This window comes from Nothoprocta perdicaria, unplaced genomic scaffold, assembly GCF_003342845.1.
Source record: "Nothoprocta perdicaria isolate Ctin4 unplaced genomic scaffold, notPer1 scaffold_35, whole genome shotgun sequence".
Classification (NCBI taxonomy): domain Eukaryota; kingdom Metazoa; phylum Chordata; class Aves; order Tinamiformes; family Tinamidae; genus Nothoprocta; species Nothoprocta perdicaria.
Window position 1 is genome coordinate 3,127,461 of NW_020455588.1, and position 17,219 is coordinate 3,144,679.

The following is a 17,219-nucleotide window of genomic DNA, read 5'->3' on the forward strand; positions in this document are numbered from 1 at the left end:
TAACTCCTACGGAGTAAATATTAATGTAGAATCCTCTGCATAGGTCACATAAGATTACAGCTAATACTAATTCATTACTCTAATACAGCTTTGACATACAAACCATACATGAAATGACTTTAGGTGTTAAACGTTCTTATCCACAGCAAAATATTTTAAATTTCAAACTTACCCTGCAAACCACCTTCTGATCACTTCATTTAGTCAACTATTTAGGAAAATGTTTTGTTAATCTTGTTGTTGTTGTTGCTGATGTTAATAAATACCAAAATTTAGGGTGAAATTTATCTCTAATAGTACAAGATAACCAAAAATGTATCAAAGGTCATGGAAAAGTTTCAGAAATGCATTTCTTACGCTTGCAAACTGTCCTATCACAATACAAATTTAAACCTTTCTGTGATCATATAAGCATATAAGCATGATATATTTGGTGCAACTTATTACACTTCAATTTGTTTCTACTGACACCACTCCCACATTAACATCATTAAGGTGACAGTACCCTCACAAGTCCTGTCAAGAAAACACATCAAAACAGTTCAAATATGTTATCTCCTGTCAAAACAGACTCATTACCTAGTGCCAAAATAGCCTCATCATGCAGTTTAGATACATTCCAATCAAAAAAAAAAAAAAAAACCACACTTCCCTAATTTTCATTCCTTTACTACTCAATGGTCAAAAGTTATTTATTTCACTGTGTGTAAAAGGTACATCATGAAATTTACTGTTTCTACATCTTTAGGACTACAGGAAATGGCACCAAAAGTTCCACAGGAACTTGAGAAAACACTTTTTGACAGTGAGGGTGCCAGAGCCCTGGAACAGGCTGCCCAGAGAGGTTGTGGAGTCTCCTTCTTTGGAGATGTTTAAAACCCGCTTGGACGCAGCCCTGTGCCCCGTGCTCTAGGTGACCCTGCGTGAGCAGGGGGGTTGGACTCGATGACCTCTGAGGTCCCTTCCAACCTTAAGCATTCTATGATTCTATGATTCTATGAACTAGAAAACAAAATCTACGTGAAAGGATTTTGTGAATTGTGGTAGCCTTGAAAAAAATAGTAAGATAGGACTCAATTACTTAATAAAATTACTCTATTATTTAATTACTATTACTATGGTTACTGTAAAAGGAGGAGAGGCAATATGGTTTCCATATCTAAGGCACACAGTATAAGAAGAAATAGAATTAAATTGCATCAAGGAAGATTCACAAGGAGTTTATAAATTTGAAAGTATAAGAGATCACTAAGAAGAGTTAGTTAGAGTTTTAGTGATGAAGAGTTGATTCTACCATAGGTAGAATCCATGTGGATTCTTGATATCACTTAGTAGCGCTGTAATTTGATCTGCTGGGCCATTTTTCGTTCGTATTTTTAAATAGGAAAGAAATAGATTAAAAAAAAAAACAATTTAATATACACATATTTAATAGATGGACTGACAACTTCAATGGGACCATGATCTTCCAAAAATCTCTTAGACACTTCTGGAAATTCAGCAGGACTGAAGGTCAAAGTCACCTCCTTGTCCAGGAGAAGGAAAAGAAAGAGGGAGCAAAAGAGAGAGATCACTGTCACTTCTTATTCCAAGATGTGCTAAGGAATGGGTAATATTAAAATTTAGGGAAATAATCATTGACTTTTTTAGTTGATTCAGACAGTGCAGTTCCTCATGTTGCAAGTTGCTTGTCTTTCATAAGAATACTTTAGAATAAATATATCTAAAGCACTGTCTGCATCTTCAAAGGCCTTCAAATAAGCTGCTTTTACTGAAATCCTGGAATCATTGTTGTAAGTTGAAATTTTCAGATGGTCCGAAAAAATGGTTCTTTGATCCTTGCAGATTATGAATGGACCAAATTACACATGGAAAAACAAAATTTTCGCTGCTGTAAAAGAGTGAATATCAGTGCAGTTTACATCAAGCACATAGCAGTCTATTGTACTGCTGGTTTGGAAAAATGATCAGATGTTTCTAGAGTCTAGACTGCAAAAATGTGTCTTCTGAATGCTGTATTTATGAAATATGAAAGTAACAGTGGTATATAATATCAGCTTTTAGTGTTTGTCTGCTTTGAACATAAAACAAGCATTTTATATAGATTTATATGGACATAAGCAAAATACTTTAGGAATAGATATACCGTGAACTTGAATAAAAATGACAGGCTACTTAGCTACCATATGAAGAAATATATGTATTAAAAGCGTATGTTTGATTCTCATGATGAAGAATGTTATTACGGATTGGTCAGAGGTCCTCAGTCAAGTTTCCTAGCAGTAAGTGATATTAGCCAAGTCATTTTGGCTTAACTTCATAAAAACTGTGGATTCTCATCACCGTTTGTACAACATAATATAAATTGAAGTTGTTAAACTTCACACAGTTGCTACCTAATGTCACAGGTGCCTGAAGATCCTTTGAGAGTTTAATTTGCACAGCTCTGATTCATTTTCAGATATATTTCTCATACTGGTGCTGATGGAGTAGCTGGGCTACTTGTTATAACGGGTGCTCTTCTTCCTTCTCCTCTTCCTCCACCATGTTTTGTACGGAAAAGATTGCCACATGGATGCCATGAATTTCTTTCAAGGCTGTGCATTTTTCTAACATCAGGGCCCTCCAAGAGAAAGCTCTGTAACAGTGCAATAAACCTTTGTGAATCCTGTCCTTCCTGCCTCCCTTTTCCATCTGCAAAACACTCTAAGACCTTTCCCCTCAATCACTGGGAAGCAAATTAAAAAAGGATTTTACAGTGCTCAGATGTTACCAAGCAAAGCAGTAAATGTTTTATCAAAAGGAGTGTAAATGCTTTAATACCAGGGGTTTCTAAGAACAGTGCACATGGAGAGGGTAAAGGGATGCTGGGGGTTATGCAGCGACCTGCACTCGGCGTGGTGTTAAACCATGCAGGCTCTGAGAGGCTCGTGCAGTGCTCTGAGAGCCCCTGAGTACCACTGTGCAAGCAGGCACTGCCACCCTGCAAGGCCAAATTTAGCAACCTAGCTAATTCTCTGTGATGACCTTTCCCACCTACATTGTTAGAGTGCTGAGGGACTTAACACACTCTCACCTGGCACGTGGAGGCGGGGGGCAGAAAGACTAAAACCTGAAGCTGCTCAGGAGGGTATCTGGCTGCAAGGGATGAAAGGCTGCTTGCTGTGTAGCTTTTAAGGGATGCTTGCTCCTCCTTGTCTCTTTTTCAGGACTGTAGAGCTGGTAAAGCGATACCCAGCTTTCCGTAACAGAAGCAACTGTGAGTAGGTGATTAAAATCACACATATGGAGGTAAATTTAATAGTTTTTTTTGATTTGTTTTTCTATGAGGAAGTTTCTATTTAAGTATGCTGCAAGTGCACAGTAACCCTTGGAGAAAAAAATGTGTCTTAATTCTTCTTGCTTATTAATAACCAGTTTTGTCTCTTATGGACTATTAAAGAAATAAATGCTAGAAGCTTTTATCTTTAAGTAACTTCAGCCAAAATATAATGAGTACGAATCTTCAAAGGAACACTACGTACAAGGAATGAAAGGGGTGATGAAAATAAAAGCTATTTGGAGAACAATCATATGAAAAATTTAATCTTTCAAATTTATATTGCATTTTCCAAAGATGAATTAATTGCATACAGTTGTGGTGAAGGATACAAATATACTTACAGCTTAACACAATAGACTGCAAGGATGTGTGGCTAAGTGGTCTTTTTTTTATTTGATAAAGAAGCACTGGGAAAAATTGGAATGAGTTTTTCTTATGTGTGTGTGTATATTTATATCTATATATATATAACACAATATAATCTTTTGACTTTCTATGTCAATACTTGCATTTCTGAGGTCAAAGCAGCTATATGTGTGTATGTATGGTTATTTCTTTTAGAATATGCACATTAAGTGAACAACCTGATTGACTTCAATGATGAAAAGAATGTATTTTGTCTTTAGCATTGCTGAGCAGGTATCTAACACTATTTCGTGCTCTACTGTAACAGTATCCTGCTTTCTCCATAGCAAAATCTTTGTAGTCCCCACACATCTGAACACGATTAGAGTGTAAGTGTCTGAGCACAAAGCCATGTAATAGAAAACTGCTGCAAACACTTGAGCGCATTTCCTTCATCTGTGGAATTAAATGCCTTCAAGCAAGGGGCAAGCTGCTCAGCATGGGGTGAACACGGCCACCTCCAAACCAGCTTCTGAGTACAGTGTGGAGCTCCCTGTCCTCTTGGTTTAAGCCTCCCTATCAAGCCAGCTCTAGGTCTTTGTATCCCTTGTGTAAACATGGTCTGCAGTGCCTGACCCAGATCTTAGCTGAAAATTAATCTATATTCTAAATGCAGCTGGGCAAATAAAAGAAAAAATAGCCATGAATATTCATTCCAGAATGAATGTCAATTTGACTGTTATTAATGGCCCTTTCATAGTTTGTTTCTAGGTACCATTGAGTGCTTTAGATTTACTGGCATGAAAATGTATTAAGCACGAAGTGTTGTTCTAGCTGGGATGGCAAGGATAAAAGTATGACAAGGTTTGCTTGGAGAGGTAATATGCTACCTTTCAGTAAACCCGGGGAGAGGAGGAGAAAAAAAAAAAAAAAAAAAGGTAAACTTCTAAGTGCACAGCCAGAAGAGAGCCTTTCGTTTCAAGTATATTAGTAGGTTTTATAAAAAACCTGGTGTCTTCCTAGGAACTTTGTTTCTCTAAGAATTTCAATTTACTGTTTGAACCTCGAGTGTTATGCTAATTATAATGTTTTAAATTCATAACTTACATTTAGTACAGTAAAGTGCTGGTTATCAAAAAGGTGCTAAACATCCTCTATTCTCATTGTAATTATTCCGAATTAGCATGTCCATCAACTTTCTCACAGATAAGCATCTTTTCTCATAAGTGGTACTTAAGTGTTGTAGCATCTATGTTTTAGGTGATCAGATAAGTTTCCCTTTTGCAATTGACTAGAGAGATACTCAAAATGTGTTTCCTACAAGCATCTAGGTTGAGCAGAAGAAACATTAACCAGTAGGAAATGCTAAAGAAATTTAAAAATAGGTCTAACACCTACACATCAGTGGCAAGTACTTAAACCTGTGCTTGTAGCCACAAACTCCATATTATGCAGTAAAAAATAAGATCAAATCTCCCTTTTTGCACTTCAAATAAATAAAATAAATAGCAAGTGAATGCTGCCCAACAGCACAGTGGTTGGGCTGTGATGCGAGATTCAGATACACATCCTTCCTCTGCTTCAAAAGACCATTTCAGAAAAACCTGTTGAGCATTTCAGGGGCTTGGTTTTACTGGGAACAATTCTGAGCCTTGTTTTCATTTTGTGCTGAGTAAGAAGTTTCAGAACTTGCTTTCTAGATCAAATCTTTTGGGAAAGGTAGTTGAAGAAATATATAATAAGTAAAAGCCTGGGAAACTAAGGCATGAATTAGTCATTGCAGTAGCTGAAGCCCTCAAGATTTAAGCAGTTCTGTGCTTGCCTGCTAACAGAGATTAGGTGTATACAGCTGATTTGCAGTGGAGTTTCGGTGCCTGGAACCAGCTTGTGAATGCTAGTGCCATGGCGATGTCAGAGGCACCAAATGTCTCTGCTCCTCTTTTAAATGCAGGTTCTTTGATCTCATGCACAGGACACAAACAACAGTCCAGGGCTTTACTAGTATATAATTAATGCACAAAGCACAAATACTTTGTTGTAAAATTCTGAATTCCCAGTATGTTTTCTGTTGCTTCTTGGCATAAATCACATAGCCAGACAATAAAAACAAAAACCTACCAGATGATTTCTATATGTTGTGCAGTCAGGGAAATGTTTGCAAGGAGCTGCAGACTCAAACCCATTCACTGAATAACTGTATATCTTTTCAATAACAAGTACATTCAAGTAATTTTCAGTTCATCTAACAACCTTTTGGACTAGTGAGGTTTACTGAATAAAATATGTTTTTACAAATTACTGGCCTAGCCCTGAAAGTGCTTTCCTGTAAGCTGAGCTTGAAGTCTACAGAGACATGTCAGCTTGGTATGCAAAGAATACAAATAGCATACATAAATAGCAAAGGACATCACAATTCTGTAACAATTTCAGACAAATACTCATCTGAGACAAGAGTAGCCAGGCAGAAAAGCCATAAATATAAGAGGCATCAGTGTCAGAAATAGATTTACAGTAGTCTCAGGTAGCCACATACCATTCACTCAATGCATCAGGGACTGAGAAGCAATACAATTTAATTGCGAGCTGTGACATGTCAATGTTCACATCAGTTTGGAACATATTTCCCCTATGCAAAGCTGTGCATTTATAAAATATTACTCTGACTAAACTGTATTTCTGATTATTTAATTTTTCTTTATAACTTCATTTTGTAGCTTATTCATTTTGTTTAAGTGTAACCCTTTAGGAGCTGCAGGAAAAGCTTTTGGGGGACAGACTGAACTAAGAGACCAAACTTGTTTTACTTTTTGTGATGGTCACTTCTGCACAGGAAGGAAAAGCAGCTTGCCGAGGCTCTCCACCACAAGTTACATGAGAAAGTAATGACAAGAAACCCCGCTGCCAAATGGGAGGGATTGGTTCAGCCTATACACTCAGATAACCACGACTACAATGAAGTAAGCTCCACGTGTAATACAAATGCCATTAGTGGCAAGGGAGGATCCTTGTTTCTTCCAACTAATGTTATCAAGCCCCTAACAGAAGCTCTGCAAGAGAAAAGGGAAGTTTAATAAAAAGAAGAAGAAAAAAAAGTAAGCGAATCTAATTCACCTTTCCACTGACTTCTTTAAAGATTCTGTCAGGATGTTTTGGATTGAAGATATTGATTACCCGCAGGGCAGAAACTTAGAAGTGCATTCAGTATCCTCTGGTACTTAACCTGGGCTGATAACACCCGATAGCCTGTGGGATCTGCCCACAGCTATAGAAATGTGCGCCAGCATGGACACACACAGTTGCACACACATCTATATGCAGGGGGAGTCGCCCGTGTGTCATATGATTTAGGAGTGAATTCAGCCCTCAGTACCAGCGAGGTGAACAGCTGATCCGTTTTGCTTTCAGCCTTGCTTAATGCTGCTGCAGTCCCATCAGCTTTGATGATGTTACGTGTGGTGGGTATGTAAGTGAGGAGGAACAAGCCTATAGGCATGGAGCAGCTTCCAAAGCCTTGTTAAAGGCTGCTAGTTGAATTGCATTGGCATTGTAAATGGACAGTACTTTCCCATTTCTTAATTTTTCATTATTAGATCAATAGCATGTCTGGGATAGCAGTAGGGAGGGAAAAAATTACAAGAGAAAAATCAAATAAAGGGAAAAACTTAATTGCATGAAAGTCCTTAAGCTGCAAAGTTTCTTCAAAAACAGAGCAAGTAATTTAGGTAAGAGAACTGGAGGTGCGTGTCATTCCCTCCACGGGACTGGACACACAAATGAGGCTAGGGTTGGGCCTACTAGCCAAAATGCTCTCAGCTAGTCGAATTCACAATTTTGGGAAAGATTTAGCAGGAATGATGTCTGTTAAAGCCAGGAAGCTTGAAAGTGGATACCCTAAGCCAGCTATAGGAAACACCAAACACAGACTTGTGCTTCCAACTCTGTTCTTCCAGTGAGCCTGGCAGAAAATGTTCCCTCTCCCTTTTTTTCCCCCTATTTTTGACAATTGGCTTCTAAATCTGGTGCTAGATATTTCTCCATATTTGCCCCCTTCTGAATCTTATTCATTTGACAGTTTGGTGTTTAATCCCTTTCTCCATCTCACTTGCATACAACCGTGCTTTCCTTTTTTGTTACTTTTTTGACATTTGTTTTACACAGGGCATCTTTGGGAAACAATGAAATATTTAAAAAAAAATAACTAGCAGGCAAGATCAAAGTGAAAAATATTGCTATACTGACTGTGCTGATAGACTAGTTCAGAGCATCTCTTTGAAAAACAGATTTGCAAAGGCAAATATATAGCAATGATGCAGTTAACTGCTTTCTTTGTTTGTTTATTTTAAAACCAGCAAATCTAGATGACCAGAATGAGGGTGATTTTTCAACATCACTGTGTCTGTACAGTGGCAAGAGCTGCTATTTATTAAAGTACTTCTCATTTTGAAAAATGGGTAAAGGGGGATGTAGATGGAGTGGTTGATTTATGCTCCGTCAAACAGCCTGTGTTTTGCTATGTCTCTGAGCATTTCACAGAAGAGAACCTGTGCTTTCTCTCCATCCACTTTTAATGGGTGTAAAAATTCCAAGAAATGTGTAAATGACCATGGAAAATAACTGAGATCACTGACAAGCCACATTTTCATTGATTTCCAGGATGAAAAGAGTAGCAAAACAATTTTTTGTAACGTACAATACTGTCACAGTAAGGATCAATCCTGAAAAGATCCCTGAAGTCACTGAAGTGCATCGCCATGCAGTTAGCAGAATGTGATCTGTTACCCAGTGGCATGAATAAAGATATTCCCCAGCAATGTAAACTATCTGGGAAATTGCAGCTTTACAGGCCTACAGGTAATGTTTAAAATGAATGGGCAAATTTGTATTTTGTGGGTTGGTTTTTATAGAGATAAATGGACCCTTGATTACAGGCATTGCACTGCATATGATTTGTATGGGGACTGAGAAAGCTGAAGCTGTTTGTTAGTGCTGGCAGCTCGGGCCGTGTGGCACCCAGGGCTGCATGCGAGGCCCTGGTGCCAGCAACGCGAGCGCAGCGTGTTCAGAGAGGCCTTAGGTTTGCTCTAAATCACCCCTTGCTGGTGCGGGCCCTGGCACTGGGGCAAGCTGCAGGGATCGCAGTGAGCACCAGTGTGGCTTAGCATCAGCAACGGAGCATAATGTTTGATCAGTGGGACCTTTAGCAGCAACTGTGTGCAGTCTAATAATGGGCTTTTGCTAAAAGAAGCAATAGCCCCTGGGCCTGACAAATGCGCGTAGAGAAAACAGTCTTCCCTCTGGGCTCCATATAGATATTGCCATGGAGAATCGCCCAGTGAATTCATAGAGAACGGCCCAGTAAGTTGATAATCTCTTCAGTATTTCCTACCTAAGTGTATGGCCATCATGAAACAAGAGGTCTGAAGAGAATTAACTTGCCCTGTCCTCTCAATAGATTGTTAATGGGAAATAGAAATTGCAGTGCAGTGCCTGCCTTAATGATTTAGTTGCTGGGTATTCTAGTGGAACCGTCCAACTCAGATATTTATATTACAGCTCTCTAGCATCTTCTCTGTCATGGCCCAGCTCTCCCCTATGTAGCCATTAAAACTCGCCCGTCTGTGGTCCTTATCTGTGCAACTATGTGTTGCCTCCAGCATATCAAAAACTGAAAATGTGCTGATGGCTTCAGATAAACGGAATTCAATCTCCAAACAAATAACATGGGAGACACTGCACTGTTTAAATAAATAGGCAAATGAGAAATGCAATCAGTTTCTACATTATTGTATAGTAAATTGCCCCAGTCTGCCACAGTGCACTGCAGAATTTGGCCCTGGTGCTTTGCAGACTGTAAGTCTCAAGTACGACTTGATTAACTTAAAAAAAAAAAAAAGAGACTTTGTATTAATAATGCTGATTTTTCAAAAGCTAACACTAGAAGAGACAAGAAAACTTTAGATATAAAAGATACATTGAAGCCAATTAAGGTGCTCGAGATCAAACACTCTTTTAAGGGTTTAATTCTGACAGCTCATGGTTCCTTCCTGAATTTAGGTATCAGCTTGTCCCTTGATTTAACAGAGATAAAAGTTTAATTGGTAAATCTGGCCTTTTTTCCCAAGAGAAGTTGTCACCCATAGCAACTTAGAAATTCTATTATTAAAATTAATCTAGTTATTAAAACAGCATAGAAATTACTTTTCCCCCCCATAATTCTATTATAAGGTACGGTATCCACTTAAAATTGCAGTGACTCTTTGGTGACACTTTACCTAGTGCTATTCCCCACAGACTCCTCAGATCAGATGTTCCTTTGTAACTGGTTTCTATCAACCTTCCCACTGCCAACGTTTCCTTGCTATGGGAACCATATCCCTACCTATCACCGCTTTTTTAAGACTGGCCTTTTTCATTGAGAATGGAAGCATCTTCAGTGCTATGGCTAGTTAATGGTTAATAATCTTTTTCTCTTGTAGCTTTATCTCAAATTATTTTTCTTCTTATGTTGATTTTTTCTGTTTTTATTATGATAGCTGTGTCCTGCAGACATCTTGTGCTGAGATGAAGTTGCACAAATTTTGGTGACCTTTAAATGACTATTCATGGCTCCAGTGATCATTGCCGGGAGATTCTGACACTGAGCTGGATCTATACACTGTAATTAATCCTACTGTAATATTCTTTCCTTGGTATTTTTATCCTGACTTTTTTTTTAATAAAAATTTATGTATGTCCAATGTCTGCCTAACTTTTACAAATGATTTTAATTTGCCTGTGTTGAATTCTTTCCTCATTGCAGATGAAAACTTTCCAAGTTTGCAAGTCTAACTTGGCTTTTCTCCACCCCCTTGCCCTTTTCTGTTGCAAGGAAGAAGGCATTTGCTAGTGAAGGGTTTCAGAGAACATGTACTAGAGGTGACTGCATCTTGCTCATAGGGGCATGTGGAGTGACCTATACCTGGGGCGAGAGGCACGCTCAGCACCTTGGCCTGGGCGCCCTTGCTTTCTGCACCCATACAGGGTGCTGTCTCTGCAGCAGTCTCTGCACCAGTTGGTGTGTGCCCAGCTGAGGGAGAAAACGGGAGAGGTGGAGAGGGAATCATGCATGTTGGAGAGGTGAGAGGTAGGATCTGAGCAGCCACGTGGCTGGCAGAAAGGAGAGGTGATGATGGCCTTCGTTGGGTATTTCTGGGAGAGCAAAGAGAGAGTAAAGAGTGGCACAGCCCAGCCACACCGCTTCATGTAGCGTCCAGAATGGGTCTGCAAGACACATGTTCTAGCCTTTCACCTAGGATGTTTAATGTCATCATCTTGAATATTTTTGTATTTCTTTGAAAGTGCTTAAAAAAAAAAAAAACATAAAAGATGCTACTTTAATTTAGATCATGAGGCTACTCAGAAAAGAATCCATAGCCAAGAGTGTGCAGTTACTGATGCATCCAGAAAGCTATGAGAGACAGAAGTACAAAGCATTCCTTTCCGGCAAGCATCTTCCCAGTCCTCATCATTTATTAGGAGCTTCTGAGACAGAAATTACAGATTGCACCTGCATGATTATATTTAATAGCCACTGAAAGATGAATTCACCATGAATATGTCTAACACCTTTTGGAGCTTGCTTGTATTTTGGTGTTTATAATATGCTGTAGCAATGGACTCTATGATTTAATTACGCACAGCAGATTTATTTCTAGATGTTATGAAAGAGAAAAACATCAGAGATCTGAAAGTTGCTTTTAAGTGAAGGCTGAATGAGAGAAAAGCCAGAAAACCCCCTTCCACTCACCCTCATGCCAGGTCACACAGTGGTAATGCATCCAGAAGTGACTAAGAATGGGGAAAAACAAGAATAGAGCGAGATGAATAGTGGCAGGAGGAGGAAGGATCAAAGAATGCACTGTTTGCAATGACAAGAGTATGTCTTTAGCAGCTAGGCAGAATGCTGTATGTCATATGGGCTAGTTCAGTACTTCTGTGTAGTTCTGATTCTTAATTTTTCTTTCTATGCTGTAGCAACTACTAATTTTTCAAGGTTATGCTTGATTTTGTTTATTTCAGATTTTGTGTATAAATTAAAAATTAGCCTCGGAATTGTCTAGTGGTTAATTGAACATAATTTACTTTAAAGACTGATTTGTTCATTTGGCCTTTGGGCATTGCGAGATTGTATTCTATAGGTCTGTTTCTTAGTCATTTAATAGAAGAATCATACATAGAACTATCATATAATAATAACGTACAAAATAAGAGCCCACAGTATCTAGTGACCCTTTAAATCTGGTAATATACACAAGATAAGAGACCATGGATAATCATCTAAATTCAAACTATTGGAGACTAATCTATATGATTATATTAAGCTCTCAGTTTTCACACATGAGATAGTGGAGATACTAATTTTAGAGGCATGCTTGTAATGGTGAAACATTACTGTCATAATTTAGTACTTCAGCAAATATTGCTTTATTTAAATTTACAAATGCCGTGCATTAAGCTTTAAAAGATGTAATACTGCTTATTTGTGTAATGCTTTTGAAATGAATAATTATCCCCTCATGTCAATAAAACTGAGCCACATTTTTTTTCTGGTGAGTGATTCTAATTCTTTTTACAAAGAAGGTGAAATCATGCCTATGATGATTTGCTATAGATTTCTATCACTGATATGCAATAGAAAAACATGGTACTTGTGGTACTTGCTAATGATCTTTTTTATGATCTTCATAACCATGAAAATGCATATATATGCAGAAGATGGTGCTTTTTAATGATACTTCAGCAGCATGGAATGTGACAACTATGAACTGTTAGGATTGTATATCAGAATGGCTTTTGCATGGCAGTAAAACATGCTTTTGGGGAGCAAATCAAAATAAGCACTTTATAAACTAGGCTGATATTTTTCTTTAGAATAGCAGAAACTTTTCCAGATTTTTTTTTAACCTAAAGCCTGTAGGAATATTACAGAACAACCACTTTGTCAAATATTTGTTCTAACATTTATCTGAATATAACATTATTTGAATATGGGGATATAGTACAACCATTTTGTCAAATATTTGTTCTAACCTTTACCTGAATATGGGTATATAATATCATCTGTATAATCCCTCAGACAATGTTGAGCACTTTTCTTAACCCAGTGCCACCTATAGGTTTTGGCATACCCTAAACTGATATATGGAAATATGGAGCTGGATTATTAGATAGATAATATAGGTAAGGGGATTTATGAGTAATTTGTTTTGATGTTTCCATGGTTTGGACTGGTTAATTTAGAGATTAAGAAAAAAAATCACTGGGAAATAAACAGTAAACAAAACCACTTTTTAAAAACAAAATAAAAACACTTGAAATGCTGCTTATCTGCAACTCTATGTAAAACAAAGGTTTTCAATAGACTGAGGCTTATTGGTTTTGTCAAGTACATAAATAATAGGTAAGCAATACATTTTAGGAAAATACCTGGAAGGGGTTGTAGTGCGTGTTTTGTATTCACACCTCTGGTTGTTACAGTGCATAGCTTGCAGGAAAAGACAAAGACTCCAGACACCATCAACTGCAAGGAGCTGAATATAATAGCAATGACAGGGAGAGATTTCACTGGCAAACCTTTCCTGGCCTCTGATTGATAGCCAAAGGCACTGTTATTTTAGGAAAACCTCTTCCACTGTTCCTTCTTTGAACAGTGTGGGGTGGGAGCAGAGAGACATATAGCTATAGGATCAGAAAGGGTGATAAGAACACTCTGTTTTCATCTTCCCTCAATACACTACAGCAAATAACAGTATTTTTATTACATGTCATTATTGATTTAAGAGATGAATCTCTGAACACTTACTTGGGGATGATCACCTCAATTTCCTCCTACTCATTTGCACCACAGGTCTCATTTACCTCTCTTACTTTTTTTCCTCCTCCTCTTTCTTGGAGCACATATGAAGAGAAGAAAACGAAATCTCAAAGAACATGAAGAAGATTCATCTTGCAGATGACCTGCTGCCAGCTGATTTCCCTGTAGGATTTTTAGACCTTGCTGGGACAGGTAGGCAACTATTTGCAGGTTCATGAACGTGAAATATGCCTGCCTCTTAGCAGCAGGATGGCATGGAGATTTCATGCTATTTAGGCCCAAGGGAAAAGGTAATAATCTCTAGATAAAAAAACATTCTGCCTACAGCTAAGCATTTTGCACTTGAGAACACAGAACAACTGGCAGCCTTACAGCCAGAACTACTGTTGTACTTGGCTGATTAATTCCTACTTACTTAATAAAATATTAAGAGTATAGGACTTTCTTCTACCTGCCTAATGTGCTTCTCATTTTTTTTTTTCCATTTGAAAGCAATTTTTGAAGAAGGTGTTATTAAAAAGATATTTTACACTGGTTCATTTGACTGACATCTAAAGAGCACTTATTTGAGCATGCGCAGTTCTTTATGGTAATATAGCAAGGAGCTCATTGCTATAAAGAAAAGCTCAAGACCTGACTTTGAAGAAAATAGACAACTTCACATATGCAATAGAGTCAATGTACAGTAGTGGATTCTTTTTTCAGAAGTATTGAAATTTTATGCAGAAAAAAAGATCTGTATATTATTTAAGGTACATTACGATTTGGACTTCATACTGCTTTCCACTTTCCTGTACGAACAAGACAGCACTTGTATGGAAATAAGAGCACAAAGGCAGGCAGAAATGAGAAAGATGAAGTGACTGCAGCATGTTCTTTCTTTGCAGTCTCTGCTCTGCAGAGGTATGGGCTGCAGGTGAATGGAGCTGCATCGCAGTGTTGGGAAGGGAGGAAGACAACAGACTCCACCCCAGGCAATCTGAGGTAGGTGTATACTTTAGACCACCAGGCATCCAGCAGCAAAGTACTCAGATCAAATCACTGATTCAGAAGTATCTCCTCCCCCGGGAAAATCAAAATCCCATCATTTTCAACCCCATCACCCTTTTCTGACCACATTCTCATTTGGAAAGGGGTCACTGCCCTTAGAAAGCAGATAGCAATAGCACACCTAGCAAAACTCATGAGTAGGAATAAAGAGACCCTAGATGCCGAAAGCAGCTTCAGGAATCATCTAGTAGATGGGAGGTTATGCACTCTTTCCCTTGCCTTTGATATCTAAGTGCAATTCTAAGTGTTTGCTCAGTCTGAGAGCCTGTGTGTATTCACCACAGACTCTCATAGCTCACCTTTACACTGAGAGAATGTTGGCCCTATATTCTCCAAAAAAGAGGTATCTCAGAGGAAAATGCAATGAGGATTTGGTAGCCCTTGAGCTGATGAATACAAAAAATGTAACTAATATGCATAAAATCACAACTGGCCATCTTGGGTCTTTTCTGGGGTTCTCTGGGAGTAAATACTTTCTTCTTGCTTTAAAGGCAAAGGAGTACTTCAGGAAATGTTTTTGCTGTTTTGCAGAGCAGAGGAGAGCTATCACTTTGCACTACATTGAACTTGGAATAGCTCATATAAGCATATGACTAACATGTACTTGTTTCATTTTTTTGCACAAGTTTTATTTTCTTAAAATTTCTAGGATACCAAATGCTTATTCCAAGTCAGATATAAAATGTGGAGTATGATCATTCTGGAAAAGTCAAGTACATTCTTCTTCCAGCTTCCTATGTCAGATGAACACATGTTTTGCAATATCTATGCTAGCAACCATCAAGAGCTCAGACATAGAATTTGCACCTTGATTCAATGATCTTTAATGATTTAGTGCTAAAGTTTGACCATGCATACTTCACTGAAAAGAATGGACTTGAGTTGATGCTTACATATGTTCTGTGAATGATGCTTTACTAAAGATATGCATTCATAATTAAAGGATCTCCCTTGCCAGTTATTGCAAATTTTCAATATTAAATGACAAATGCAGACTCCGCATTTACATCTTTCAATTAAGAGTCCCATCTCTTTCTGCATGCTACAGAAGAAAAAGTAGTATGTTCTTTAGGTGAAAAAGAACATCAGCTATGAAAAAGATACTGACCTAAATTCATGCAAATATTTGTTCATCACTTTTAACTATAAATGGAAACCTTGCTATTTCTTTAATAGTATTAAGCAGCAGGCTAAGTTTTGAAATTGTGTGTAACAGTACTTTTCACTTTAGGAAGCCAGAAAAAGAATCAAGTCCCTTGTGTAACCAGGTATGTGAAGCAATAGCATCTTCTACGCCAAAAACAGGCACTGGGGACCACAGAACCTTCCCACCAACAGGAAGTTGATGGGAAGGGAGTCCTGGAGATCATGTAATCCGGTGGCCCACTGTCACTTGTACTAGATCAAGTCAGTCACAGCTTCATTCATCTGAGTCCAGGACACCTCCAAGGATGGTGATTCCACAAACTCTTGAGCGCATGGCACTATGCTTCTAGAAAAGAAGTTTTTCCTAACATCCAATCTGCAAATTGTGGCTGCTGCTATACTATCTTATTATACTGGCTGCCATTACCAGGAACTGTTTTGGCTTCATAAGTTGTAACTACATGTCAAGTAGTTGTGAGCTGCTATTAGGTTTTTTCCTTTGCCTTCTCTTTTCTGGACTAAACAAGCCTAGCAGCCTCAATTTCTCTTTGTATGTCATGTGTCCCCACCCTGAATATCCTGTTAATCATCTGCTCTACCTCCTCTCCCATCTACATGTTCCCTTGGATCCTCTAAGCAGAAAAGTGAGAAGCCCCCTTGAAGCCTTCTCCCTCGCATACTCCCTTGCATTTTCAGCAATCCCTCCCTGATCTCTGGGATAAAGTCTCTGTCTGTGGCAGCTGGCAGAGGTTGGGCTGGATAAACTTGAGTTGTAAGGAAGCTGGCAAGAAAAGGAATGTAACTTAAGGGTAAACAACCTGTTAATTGCTGTGAAAGCTGTGAATGTGTGCAGGGTGCAAGGTGCAGAAAACCTTCAGGTGGGCAGATGGTAAGCACTGGTGCCAGAAGACAGGAACTGCATGAATGAATCTAGTATTCTCTACCCAGTCCTATAGCTGATGTTGTCCAGGGTAACTGTGGGAGAGACCCACAAAGAGCCTAAGAAGGGAGAGACTCGCCGAGTATCTGAGAGACCCTCCGGGACCGCAGGGCTGTGCACTGTTCACAGCTAGAGCCACCACACGGACGTGCCAGCCTCCATCCTGCTGTGCCATATCCCCAGCACAGGCCAGGAGCTTATGTCACATGTTGGGCATATATCTGATCAAAGTGCTTCGGTAACCAAGTCCAGTTATTGCCTATACTCTCAGAGTGATCTTAAACCATGCCACCATGCACCAATAAATGCATGTGAACACCCTCCTCCAAGTCAGCAAGCCCATTCATGTTGACATCAGCCCATAAGAAGGACATACACGACCTGCACAAGCCTGGACCAGGAACCTTCCTTTGACGACAAGCCTTGTTCACAAGTCCCGACGTTCCTACAGCTACAACAAAGTGCTGCTACTAAAAGTGACACATGCAGTTTATACAACAAGGAAAACTGGCAAGCAACGAGCCGACAACGAAGCATTTCAATTAAATGCCACACTTATGAAA

General features: G+C 38.7%; 1 long non-coding RNA gene across 1 annotated transcript; it reads left to right on the forward strand.

Annotated features, from left to right (window-relative positions):
- Positions 1-8,326: 8,326 nt before the first annotated feature.
- On the forward strand, positions 8,327-10,482 carry LOC112951429. The gene is made up of 2 exons (XR_003250206.1): positions 8,327-8,518; positions 10,201-10,482. It is a non-coding gene; the product is annotated as an uncharacterized LOC112951429 (long non-coding RNA).
- The last annotated feature ends 6,737 nt before the right edge of the window (positions 10,483-17,219 follow it).